This window comes from Lampetra planeri, chromosome 7 (genome assembly GCF_965212315.1).
Source record: "Lampetra planeri chromosome 7, kcLamPlan1.2.h2, whole genome shotgun sequence".
NCBI lineage: Eukaryota > Metazoa > Chordata > Hyperoartia > Petromyzontiformes > Petromyzontidae > Lampetra > Lampetra planeri.
The window spans coordinates 15,362,360-15,376,657 of NC_136113.1; positions in this window are offsets into that span (position 1 = coordinate 15,362,360).

Genomic DNA, 14,298 nt, shown 5'->3' on the forward strand with positions numbered 1-14,298 from the left:
AAGAGTCTCATCAGCGGAGTCTGGGAAGTGAAATTCCTGCTGCTGCTGCTGCTACCCAGTTGCTCCATGTTGTAGCAAAGAGCAACAGCAGCAGCACTGGGGTGTCCAGTCTGCTCTAAACCAGCAAAATTGCATAAGTACGTCGGTCCCTACGGTACACAGTGAGTTTTAGAAAGTAAAATGTAATAAATATTCTATCCCGCAGCCTGTGACCGCGCAATAATGTGACGTTATTATTTCGATGAGGGGAGACGATACAATGTCGCAATGCAATGTCGTTTTTTACCTGCCAGCACCCTGGACTTGGAAATACAATCAGCATATTAAAGTTAGTCGCACGGAAATTCAAGTAAACTGCAAATGAGGGTTGTATGCGTGATTTGTAATGGGTATGCCTCAATTCGTGTTTCCAACCGTACATAATGAGCACAGTATTTATGTATACTGCATAGATATAATCACGCATATATCCCTTATTTGCAGTTCATTTGAGTGAAACATATATATATATATACGAGATGGATCTCCCACACACCATTTAACTCTTTAAATCGCCCGTCTAATTTTCGTTCCATTGTCCAGAACACATTTTTTTCCTGGATATGTGAATTGGTAATCCCTCGCTTTTGCGCGTGTAACCTCAGACTGTAATTTAGCTAAACTGCAAAGACGGCAACCCGATCTACAGCTCATACATAATCCTATTGTTGTTATGAATCCATTAAATGTGCCATCGTCAGCCATGGCCAATCCACTGCTGGATGAAGTCCTCCCCAAGTAGCCGCCACCTCCCACGATTATTGAGGATATTTGGCTGAATCTTGATTTGAAGCTTTCGTGACTGCAGGAATCCATACAAATCACAATTGTTTCGTTTTTTTTAACTACGTGACTTTACCGAAAGAACCAAAGAGTATGTTATTTGGCTGCTATCATTTTCCACATGATGGTAAGCCAAGTTCGATGACCTAACATTTGTGGCCAGGTCGCTTGTGAAAAATAAGCCAATAGCTCAGTGGGCTTTACCTGGTAAAATAAAAAAGTAGTTTTTCTTAAACATTTTTCTGCGAATTACTTACATTTCCTATACTTTGTACTCCATATCGTGTTTTTTTTGTATTGTCTGTACTTGTACCCCGCCTCTACTGGACATCTGTGAAAAATAGCTTTTTTGCTCATCGGATTCCTCCAGGATAAATACAGATTCTGATTCTGATGCGACATTCCCACACCCAGCACCCGCGCACAAACCGATGTCATCGCTCTATGTCCTCGGTGCACGACTTCTCGGACGCGTTCCGTTCCTAGGCCGCCACTCCACTATTATCCTTGTCCGTCATCACTCGTCCCTTCTCGCAACGTGGCCTTCCCAAGCCCACTTGCATTTCTTCATCGACTTCCGACTATTGTCTGAATCCTATCGCCCTCCCGTTCCCAAGCCTGGACGTGAGGCCTACCGTTCGAACCAGAGCCTGACTGACTCACTCATCCTGGCTTCCTGTAGCGCCGTGTTGGGCCCTGATGATTCGTCTCCCTGCTATGAAGATTCGACCATTGCTTGAAATGTCACCTTACATGTGTGTGTGTGTGTGTTTCCAGTGCTACAAATGAACCGCGATGCCTTGCCGATCTCGGCAAGGAGAGTAAACCATCACGCAAACTCTGATCATCCTGGCAGCGGCAAACGATCGAACAAACCTGCACTTCCTTCCGATGTTAGGAAGTTACTGGAGCTGTATACTTTAACATCATCTAGATTGAAAACTCTTTCTTGAGAACTGCTTTTTTGCGTTGAGTTTGTTGTCCTTCCCCCGCACCTCCGATAGACACGGTTGGCTACGTAACGGTGCCAACGAAGGTCAACATACATACAACATACATGCAACATACGTACATGCGTAATGATGAACGTATCGAGTTATTTTTTTGGGTGGGGGGGGCGCGTCGGGTTCACGCAGTGTTGCTGTAGATCCCTGCTGATGGGCACCACGAAATGTGTCTCCATTCCAGGGTAGACAGTAGACGTGCGACGATGACCATAACGATTCACTCCCTCCCCCACCTCACCCCCAGCCAGCCAGCCAGTCGATGAATTTGCCACGATCTGAGGGTTGTGATTCAATCCCAGGAATGCCTTTCCTCTTTGTCTCGTCTGTACCATCTCGCCTGTCTTTGGGCTTTTGCCACCTGCCCTGGATTTCCCAGCATCGTCCTCTTGCCGGGGCAGCCACCCTGTTCTGGGAAACCTCGAAGCTCTTCCCGGCACGTGAAAAGTTGTCAGTCGCGTAACGACGACACACCACTCGCGACAACTGTCGTTACGCGCGTAGCTCTGCCCCATGCGGGTATTGTGAGACATTCTTCTTGGCGAGATTTGGTCTAAAAAAATAAAAAATAAAAATAAAAAAATAGAAATAAACCTCCCGTGACTCTGCAGCTGCTGTCCGCCCGCTTTGGCCAATGCTACGCGGCATTCGATGGCTCGGCGCGTGTATCTTACGCCGCGTAAAGAAACGATATAAAGTGCGAGAGTGTCTATGGATAACCTCTGTGAGACCACGGGAGCAATGTGACGGTGCTGGATGCTCATTCCTATGGTGCCAGTATTCACAGCGATGCGAACCCAGCAGTGTTCGTTGGGCTCCCGGCCACCGCGATTGCATCGGTAGAGATGCGTGAATCAGTCCTGGCCACCCCCCCCCACACCACCAACTCACACTAACCAGAGTGGTGAAGTATGGTCAAACAACCACTGTAACCAACATAAACTCGGCAATGCCTTCATCCAGCAATGGACTGACACACAGCTGCACATCATTATTTTTTATCTGGTTAATGTAGTTATTTATTGTACACACGCAAAAAAAACATCATTAGTGAGCAGGCCGAAGCATCAACTCACTGCACTGGAGAATCTGATTTTAATCGTCGGCCGGTATCGAACCCCGGAGATTCGCCCCCGTGCCAGCTCATCGCTGTGACCTCTAACCTCTGAGCCATCCCGGCCACTTACAAGGCGGGGGGGGGGGGGAGCTAGGGGATGGTTGGTGGGGGGGGTATTTATTTTTTTAAAGCGAGTTGACTGAAGAGATACCGACGTGGAGATAGGTAAGGATCTGCTCTCAAATGCATGCGGGAGGAAGAAAAAAAAATAAACCCGTGCTCGTCCACTCAACCTCGTGCCTGTGGCTGCTTGTGTTGATACGAGTGGAAGGATCTCTGCTGAGCGCTCAGAAAATTCCCGTGCTGCGGTGTTTAATATTTAATCGGGAGTGTGGCGGGCATGCGTTATTCTGTGTGGCGCGCGGATGGCGCGTGCTTAATAAATCATGGGAGGAAATAAAAAATATATTAATACTAATCGTACGCAGTAGCGCTGGGTTTAATGCGCTGAACTTTGGAAATTGGTAATTAGGGGGCATGCAAATATAAGGGGGGGAGTATTTCCCTCACCACACCCCCCCCTTCCTCGGCCACTCGATTTCCCTCTATGTCTTGACATGTTTGCAGTCACCTACGGTAAATTACGAGAGGGGAGTGGTGACGCTGTGGTTAGCAGCGCCGCGCGCTACGGATGCGGTGACCTGAGATGAATTCCCGACCAACGGCGTTCACATCAGTGGCGAATTACATCTGAACCAGGGCGTTGGCCCACGTTTACTAACGCGAAGCTGACGAGTACGATAAAGTGTGGTCAGCAACGTACAACGCCATGACGATGATGTACAACCATATGTCAATCTGTTGCTGCACAGAGACCTCCCCGTGCCGTGTTGGCAATTGAGCGGAAGGGGGGGGGGGTTGTTTGACCATACTTCACCAGGCCGGTCAATGGGAGTTGGTGAAGGGGTGGGAAAGGAGAAGGGGTGGGGAAACAACTCACTCAGTTTTCATTTGCCGGTTTTCATTTTCCAGTTCAGTTATCGTTTGCCATCGATGTTAGCCAAGGCGCTGGGTTCTCACTTCTGGACGACAGCTTTCGTAGAACAGCGTGTTAACTGCTGCGCCACCGCTCCACACGCCTCGTTTACATATTTGTGTCAATTTGTTTTTTAAGTTTGTATTTTACAACTTATACATTTTCAAAAATAAAAGAGCTCAATACCTTTCTCTCTGTACAAATTAAGCATCGTAAATGCGACGTCGCTGGCTGCTGGAAACCTCTCTCCGTTGTCGGCCGTTGTAAAACACGCCTCTTTATCTGCGCACGTGCAAATCTCCGACAAATAATGAAGGGGCTTAGCATGCAAATCCGAGATTGTCACGCGCGGGAGATGCCGGTCCCAGCTGTCTCGCCAGTGCGATAAACATCAGCAGCTCCACCACCAGCACCACCACCAGCACCACCAGCACCACCACCAGCACCACCACCAGCTCCACCACCAGCACCACCAGCACCACCACCACCAGCACCACCACCAGCACCACCAGCAGCACCACCACCACCAGCACCACCACCAGCACCACCACCAGCACCACCAGCAGCACCACCACCACCAGCTCCACCAGCAGCACCACCATCAGCACCACCACCAGCACCACCACCAGCACCACCAGCAGCACCACCACCACCAGCTCCACCAGCAGCACCACCACCAGCACCACCACCAGCACCACCAGCTCCACCACCACCACCAGCTTGCAGCAGCATCACCTGTAAAGCCACTGTGATGATAGCCGCCGGCTTCGCACGGAGGGCGGGCAGTGAGTTAACGTCGCTTGCCCGGTGTCTCAAACACTCGACTCGGCCGTTTCTTCTTTCTCGGCAACATCAATAAAAAAAACCCCCGACCATGGGCGGCCCGAGACTCTTCAAGTGGCTGTGGACAAAGGCGCCACTCAGAATCCGCTCGTCGGGCGGAGATAAATTCCCGAGATGCGCGTCCCAAGAATGCTCATTTGGCGCGGAGTTGAGCGAGTTTCTACTCAGGATCCCAATTGGCCATAAGACGGGCGCAGAACGGGGGGAGGGGGGCCCCCTTGTGATCCCCCCGTAACCACTCGAGCAAACGGGACCGTCTCAGCCACACTTTCACTGGACATTTGTAAGAAAAAAAGAGCTTTATAGATCATCGAATTTCCCTACACCCCCCCCCCTCTTTCTTTCGCCCAAGCTCTGACGAGAAGAGAAGCTCGCTCAAGACATTTTCAGAAAAGGAGTTTCGCTCTCATCAATGACAACTTCTCTCGTCGTCTTCATTTTTTGCTGCCGGCTGCTTGACAAGTTTGAGCCTGTGTTGGTGATAGAAAATAAAAAATCTTACAACAACAACAACTCAATACAGACATCCTAATGGGACTTTCAAATGCAATTTAAAAAATACGAATATGAATTTTGATTACATTTTCTCGGTCCACATGAAAACGACCCCCCCCCCGTGTAGCCTTAAACAGACTGTAGGGGCAAGTGCTGTTAGCGAGCACCTATAAAGACCGGCATGGCACACGAGGGGGTGGGTGGCCAGCAGCAAGCCCGACCGCCTTTGTCTCCCCAGTGGCGACGTTTACACACCGCACCAGGAAATCATGTGAGGCTCAGTCGACCAAGAGGAGACCCAGGACCGGTTCAGATAACCGTCACCCGGTGTTGGCCGTGAGCGAGAATCGAACTCGGGTGGCCAGGTTCGCAGGGCAATGTCCTATACCACCGCGCCACACACGCTCACGCAATGTACGCGCGTGAGCGCTCTCCGATAAGAACGCGAAAAAATACCGGGGGCCCAGCTTCACCGCGACCCCCGCGCGCCTGCTGATGTCGCCGGGTGGCAGCGCCGAAGTGGATCAGAAATCATAAATAATACGAATATTTATTGATACTACTGGAGGACTCCGATGAACTACAAAGCGAAGTTTTTTTAAATCCTTTATATTAAGTTCACTTGCTTGCTTGCTTGCGCGCTTATGACCGTGCAAATCTTTCGGTCGTTTTTTAACACACTTTCCGTGATCCAATCGAGCTGACATTTTGCACACAGACTCGTTGTGCGTGACAATTTATTTTCGTGAAAAAACATTTCCTAAATTTTCAACATTTTAGGAATTTTTTTTTATATTTAATTACCAATTGCTTAATGGTGGCAGGCAATCATCTGACCCATAGGTGGCAGCCATCTCAAGCCAGAGGACGAGAGGACTCTAGCCGCCACGCATATAAAGGATTTATAGTGAAAAACTTTGTTTTTACGGGTTAATTTTTTTATTTTTTCACAGACGCCCAGAACTTTCACAGATGCCCAGTGAGACACGCGGCCAAGGCAATCGCCGTGACGTTTTGCGGGTTCCGGTTTCACGTGGAAGGGCCTCATTGCGGTGGAAACTCGCGGGCCAGGCAAGGCCCACTGCTGGAGTTTCCCCGGCCTTAAGCGTCGCTCGCCGAGTCACTCGCTGGGTATCGACCCCTTTGCACGGCGTCGTGTCAGGGGTCGGTTGTCTCCGACGCTCACCTGAAATGTTTTGCTTCGTCGTTGCTGTTGCACCGATCGTTGTTTCAGGCCAACTACAACATCTGTCCGATGGGAGGTCGACTTCTTTTCAGCTGCCCCCCACTGTGTTGAGTTCTTACAGATGAAAGCACAAAGGGTTTATATCTCTCCACACCAACAACGGAACGGTTTTTTGTTTTCACTCTCGCACCCAGAACCTCTCTAAAAGTCCAGATTTTTTTTCCGTACAGCTCTCCGTCAAGTCCACTGATCGATGTTTTCGTTCCCGCACTGAGTAATTCTTGAGGATTGTTTGACCATACTTCACAGCGCTGCCTCGGTGCACATCTTGGTAATGTGGAGAGTGAGGGGGGGGGGCTAAAGCTGTTCAGATATCGCTCGCCACTGACATTCTCCGTGGCTAGGATAACTGTGACCTACCCTTTCATAGACATCTGTGAAAAGGAGCTTCATAGCTCATCGGATTCCTCCAATATAAATACATATTCTGATTCTGAAACTCAGGTTGAAGGGTCCATTGTGCAGCACGCTAACCACTGCACCACCGCTCCACCCACTTTGAAAAAAAAAAACATTTCATTTGATCACTGGCATAATGATCATTTTTGTCCCCCAACTTTAAATAAAAAATAATGCTATTTTGAAACATACGTGAGCGAGAGAGATAAAAAAAAAACCCGACCGCATTTTGGCTGACAAGGCTCACCGCGTACTTAATCTGATATTCATTAAGAACATCGAACGTTAACCCTTGTAAGCTTTTGAAGCGCTGTCTCTCTCTCGAAAAAATGAAACCTCATATTTATGCATTAGATATCCACGCGCGCGCGGGCGCGCGGGAGACCGCAAAGAAGAAAAAAAAGGAGCGAGAGAAAGTTTTGAATACCGATCGTGGCCTCGGTTAAACAAAAGGCGACGGTCGGAATGCGTGTGCCGAGACCGTCTTTGCGACGGCGCACAGGCTCGGCCACCCTCTCTGGTGAGAAGAGTTAAGACAACACACAGTGTCGGCGGAGGCTTAGCTCAGCCGCGTGCTCTGTTAGGATATGAACACAGGCTGCGCCATGCAAACCCACAGACACGTGGCTGTCGATCTTCCGCATATTTGCAATAAGCTTTCTGTAAGCACCATTATCCCCCAAAGCAAATTTGACCAAAATGTTATAGGTTCAGCGGGGACGCAGGCTCAAACTGCGCAATTGATTTACATTTAAAACACATTTATGTCTCGTCCACTGTGTTGGTTTGTTTTCACCAGGCGAGGAGAGCAAACACGTCACCCTGCTCATGAATGCCTCTCCGAGATAGAATAGCCCAGTTTCGAGGTTTTGGGGTGGGTGTTTTTTCGTCGTCCGAGAGAACAAATGCCTCGTGGAACTGTAATAAGGATCACCAGGCGCCGCCGTGGTTTGGCGTTCCATTTAGCGAGGGATACTCAAAACTGTGTGGCAGTTTACGCAGTGCAAATAGCGCGTAAGGTGGGGGCGAGTCAACATTGCTGGCCGCTAAACGCCTTGTTTGCGCTATCATTTTAGGCCATAATCAAAAAGTTTACACGGGAAGCCCCCGTTCAAATATTGTGAAAACCCCACCAACACGCGCGCGCGAGCGCTCTCTGGATCGCGAACTGAGAAAACACACGCGTGTTTGCTGTTTCCATTTTCACGACGCGGTTGTGCAAAGACTTTTGCGGGGCCTATGCCGCGATGAGAAGATCCGCGCGCCTATTGATTATCTCCTTTGCCCCGGGAACCGGGGCATGTGCTGTACTTTTTTTTTCAAACTCAAATAACTTTCACGCCTTAACTGGCAGCGCGAATGTTTGCTCAGAACGCATCTGTTTAAGCAAAAAAAAACCCCGTTGATGACGAGGCTCGCATATAAGCATGTGTGTAAGCCGCTGAAGGGTTTGGGTAAACTCGCACGGGCGAGAGCTCCATCCTTGATGAACCCTGCTTGGGCGAAAGCACGAGTGTTTGTGCTCTTGTCCCCCACGTGACTCACTCATCATGTCGATCTCCGCCCCCCCCACCACCACCACCACCTCTTGCACCTTTTTCCCTCGAGCTTGAGAACGAGAAACTCCGGGTGGCGACGCAATCCAACCAAGTGCCACGTTCCCCTCTTTTAAGGCAGCGAGTGGCAAAGGTTGGTGGGTGACGAGGGGGGAGGGGGTGCGGTGGGACGCCTAAAGGCAGACCTCAAGGATGCCGAGAAATTTGTGGAGTGATTCGCCCGCGTGTTTGCCTGACACTCTAACACGCCGCTCTTGTAGGCGAAATCTTCGACTTACAAAGAGGGCGAGGGAGGCGGTAACGGTGGTGGCGGCAGAGGCAGCGGTAGCGGCAGCGGCGGCCCACGGGACTGATGCGAAGAGGCAGCCAATCGGGAGAGAGGACAAACACTCTCTCAGTGCTCAGCGGCGAGCGCGGCCCTGGAAAAGAGGAGTGTGTAAACATTTTTCAGAAATCATATTAGAAGTGGGATAACCTGCACCCTCCCCCCCCTCCCGCCCGCCCCCCTACCTCACCCACCCACCCTGCCCCCCCCCCACTTCTCCCCCCCACCCAAAAAAATATAAACGAACAAAGCAGAAAGCGGCGTGAGATTATGTTTGTCGTGGTGCTCGCTCGGGGTTTTTCCTCTCGCTCGGTGAAAACCATGGGCCGGGAAAAAAAAACCCGGTGCTGAAAGTCATTTGGTGGATTCCTCGTCCACTCCACGTTAAACATTTGACATGGCCACTTGAATCGTGATAAATAGGCTGGGAGCCTTCGTGTGCCGAGGACGTCGCTTTCCTTAGCGAGCCCAATAAAGACGACCTTGTTTTAACTTTTTTCAAATATAATTATTGTTTTTTTTTACAATTTTGTGGTCGGCTGTTTTTGAATAAAATCAAAACGAAAATAGAAATCTGAGATCTGCAAAAAAAATTGTTTTAATATATACCATTTTTTTTATATTGGATAAAAGTATTTATTTGATCTTACTTGAGTCGCGATCAACGCATTGCGACATGGAAAATATATAAATATGCCTATATCCATTCCAACTGACCTGCACTGAAATGTTCCACTTAAAACAAAATCACTGATCCTAATGGGCATACTCATCTAAACACGTGCGCGTGTATTTTCTCTCTATATATATTCTATGATAAAGTGGCTTAGCGTGTGGAATTTTAAATAATCTAAATGGATGTTTATAAATGTAGACAGAAAACCCTGAGGACCCGGAGAAAAATCCATACGATCACCAGGAAAGAGAGAGAGACACGCAAACTCCAAATATACAGCAGGCGTCACAGTCGGTATCGAACCCATGACCTCCTGTATACCAGGCGAGGTAGTTAACATCTCACGGCATGCGAATCACTGCACCACCGCTCCTCGACACACATACACACACGTGCGCGAAGAACACACGGTTTAGAGCGCTGTTAGGCCACACACATTCACATGACAGTGACACTTTGACGTTTAAATAAACGTGGCAAATTCCCCGAAACTGCAGAACTTTTGTTCTAAATGCACTCCCTTGCATTTTTTTTGTTGTTGTTCGTAAGGGACGAGCGGAAAAAGAAAAGAATCTTCCTTCCCCCCCTCCATTCGACTAATAACGGCCACATATTACGATGCAGCCTTTTGTTTGCTCATTGTTGCTATGGTGACAACCTTGCTCTCAATTTGGACCCGGGTCCCTACGCGAGGTGGCTCCCAGACCATTCACCGGGCGGTGGAGCAGCACACCACGCACACGCGCACACACAGACACACGCACACAGACACACGCATAAAAACACACACACACACAGACACACACGCACACACACAGACACACACGCACAGACACGCACACAAACACACACACAGACACACACACAGACACACACACAGACACACACAGACACACACACAGACACACCAAAATTATAGCGAGCGGCGCGTTGACATCTCTCAAGCGTCGTCCGCCACCACCACCACCGCCACCACCGCCACCACCACCGCCACCGCCACCACCGCCACCACCACCACCGCCACCACCGCCACCACCACCGCCACCGCCACCACCGCCACCACCACCACCGCCACCACCACCGCCACCGCCACCACCGCCACCACCACCGCCACCGCCACCACCGCCACCACCACCGCCACCACCGCCACCACCACCGCCACCACCACCGCCACCACCGCCACCGCCACCACCGCCACCACCACCGCCACCACTTCCACCACCACCGCCACCTCCACCACCGCCACCACCACCACCACCGCCATCACCACCACCGCCACCACCACCGCCACCACCGCCACCGCCACCACCGCCACCAACACTGCCACCACCACCGCCACCACCACCGAAACCACCACCGCCGCCACCGCCGCCACCGCCACCACCACTACCACCACCACCGCTACCACCACCGCCACCACCACCGCCACCACCACCACCACCACCGTCACCACCACCGCCAGCCACCACGCATGGGGTGGGGGAGGCACACGCTGGCGGACGAAAAGCGCACGGGAAATCAATGGGAACCTTGAGTCTCTGCAATAAGCTTTGTGCTGCGGTAATCTCTCGGCAGAGCGCTAATCTGGGTGGCTGTCACTGCGGCAATCGACTCCACCATTGGAATTCACGCCAACGAAACCGATCACCTCCATCTAATTGTTCTCTCTCGCAGATCAAACACCACCTCCCTGAACCCCGCATAAGCAGCAGAAGCGAAAATATCGGCCCTAATCTCAAGGCAAACGCGGCCACCGCGAGCGACCCCCTGAAAGATATTAGTTTGGTGTGATTGCCTAGCTCGGCTCTGTGCAGGGGAATTCATCCACGGTCAATAAAATCCTTGTGCCGTGATGTATTTTTTATTAACATAGGTAGAATATAACAGGACGGACGTGGGAGGAGGTGTACGGGATGGAGGTGGACCGGGGAAATGGGGGAGGCGGTGGCGAGGAAGGACATGTTGATTGTGTTCTCACCATTTTTGGAAGCGCCTGTGCTGTGTGTGCAGACAAACATCTCTTGTTTGTAGGCCCATGCGGAGAAATGTTTGAATGTTGACTCTCAAAACGCGCGCTCTTGTATGAGGGTTCAACACACCATGCTTCTCGCTCTCTCTCTCCGCACCCCCCCCCCCCCCCTCTTTGACGCCGTTTAGCGATGTGGATAAGAGTGAATATTTATTTGCATTTACTTATTTATTTCGAAGCCGGATCAGACAACATCTCAGAGTACATTTATGCGCAGGTAAATAAAACAATCACGTGAACTTCAACAAAAAGGGTTTTTTTGAATTCTGGGAGGAGTGTAACGAACGTAGCTTAACTGCGCCACACTTGCAAACTCCACGTTTCAAAACATTCAAACTTGTTTACGTGGCGTGCCGATTTTTGTTTTAAGGAACATATTTTTTCACGGCAGGAATGAAGGAAGGCTTTGAGGTCAGATTCAAAATGGCATTAAAAGGTTACGGGTCTCGTGTCATCCCCACATCCTGCCCTGAGCCATCGTCTGGCCGTACCCTAAAGTTTCTGTTTGCCCATCTTATTTACAACTTCGGCACGGACCCATATTGCCCAACTTTTGACGGCGGTGGGTGAGAGTATGGCGGGGGCATCCCCATTGTGAAAAGTTCAGATGCAGCAATATTCAACTGCGTTGTTCCGCAGGGCCCTCCCCGGCCCCCCAACAGTGGATACGCATCTTGTTTCAACAGCGGTGTCTTCTTTTGTCTGCGGCAAAAGTGGCGGGGGGGGGGGGTTTGTTCGGTCAGTCTGCGCGGCACCAGATAAGCAGCAACAATACCTGGCGAAGCGAGGATACGGAGGGAGGGGAGAACATTTAAAGGAGGCCCAACCGCGTCCCTTTGAGCGCCAAGGGTTGGCAGCGATAGTCCGCGACAAGAAAATTACACTCGCACCATCTTCATTTGTCACGGACTTTATCCTTGCTCGCTCTACCGCTCGCATTTCTCCCCATCCCCATTCCTCCCCAGAACCCCCCCCCCCCCCCCCCCCACTACTTCCATGAGCAACTATCTCTCGTTCTCATTCTCTCTATGCAATGTGGAGAAATGCTAAGGCCACGTCTAGTAGCGAACGCACGGCGATGTCGTTGTACTGAGACGGTCAAAGCAAATGCACCGCTTCGTGGAGGCGCCGTTGCATCGTAATTCGCGAGCAGCCACTCCCTTAGCGCAATGTGCACCTGCGCACGTGTCTTTGATGTTGCGTAACGACGTTATAGATGAGACGTAGAGTGTTTAATTAGACGCTTCAATTTGTATGATTACGACATTGTTGCCCGCGATCGTCGACGGCGAATCTTGGTTTGTGTTATAGCGCCACTTCGGCGGCATTCATTTGGTTTGTGTTTTGCGGATTTTCGGGGGGGGGGGTGGAGGGTGATGTTAGGTTTCTACACAAAAATGATTTCGCATCGAGATTTTTTGTTACGTAATTCACATTCACCGATCCCCACACTGACCAGCGTGGTGAAGTATGGTCAAAGCAAACCCCCACGACGGACACGGTGTGGGCAAGCATTCAACCCAGCGGTGGGTCGACAAAGAGCTGCAGATTATTATTTTAATTCTCGAAGCTATTACTCGTATTAGCTCCAGGTTACTATGACAAATAACATTTATCACCTGAAGGCGCTTCTACCTGGCGAAATGAAGGGAAGTCACTGATGCCCATTGCTGCCGTCACCTTCGTGTTGAGCACCTTACGAGCGGGCAATCGGCAATCGAGAAGACGCTACTTACATTCAAGGTGCCTGCTGCAACAGCATTTGAATGCGTAGCCCTTCTCAGGACCCCCTTTGTGTTGCACTTTTATGGACCGAGACTTCAAAAGGCGATTCTCAATTCACCCATAATCCAGTCATCGCACAACGAAACAATTACGTCCTGTACGTTGAACTTCTTTTGCACCGTGCGTGGCCGACCGCGCGAATCGGAGGTGCAGCGTCTGGACAGCGAACGAAATACAAAAAGCAGTTCTAAAGAAATGAGTTTTTAATATAGATTTAAAAGTGCGTAACTCAAGTGGCTTCCTAATACGCAGTCAACGCTTTTCCTTCGTGCATTTGCCGTTTTTTTCATTTTTGAAACCAAACCCAGCGGCCACGAGATGTATTTTATTTTGTTAGCACCCACGCAGCAGCGATTTGTACGACTTGTGGAGTTTACCATCTCGTCGCCTCCTCTTCCCGTATCCGTCCTACAAAGGTGACCCAGAGACGCCTTAAAGGAATAGGCCTCGTCGGAGTTGGAGCCTTGTCCTGTGAACTCACGGGCGTGAGAGCCTCCCCCCCTGCAACGGTGAACCGGGTGGAAACGGCAGGGGCCCTTAATTAAAATATTTAGTCCTCGTGAAATTTTTTTTTTTATTTCACCGCCAGCAGCAATCGCAAAGATTCACTCACTCCAGAGGTGGCATTAATGGGGTCGCAATCCGTGGTAGCGATCAATTCGAATAAAATAAACAAATCTTCCGTGCCATTATTGTATCCTCTGGTTTGGATTTAGTTTGTTTGTTTGTCTCGTGTGATGGGTTTCTCTTTCGCATTGTTACCGTCCAGTGTACACCACGTCATTGGGTGCCTCGATGACCACATTTTCGGCGGTTCTTGTGTCAAGTGTGCGTGGCTACTACTGCTGCTGTCTATGTGCCCCGTGCTCTCTGTTCAATTTGTCCTTCTTTCATTTCGCCAGCGCGCTTGGTGGTGGTGCGGGAAAGGGGGGGATGGCTTCGTCGTTTTTTTTATTCTCGAGTAATAAACGACGATGATGACGACGACGATGAACTCAATTATCCGAGAGCCGGCGAGGCGCAGC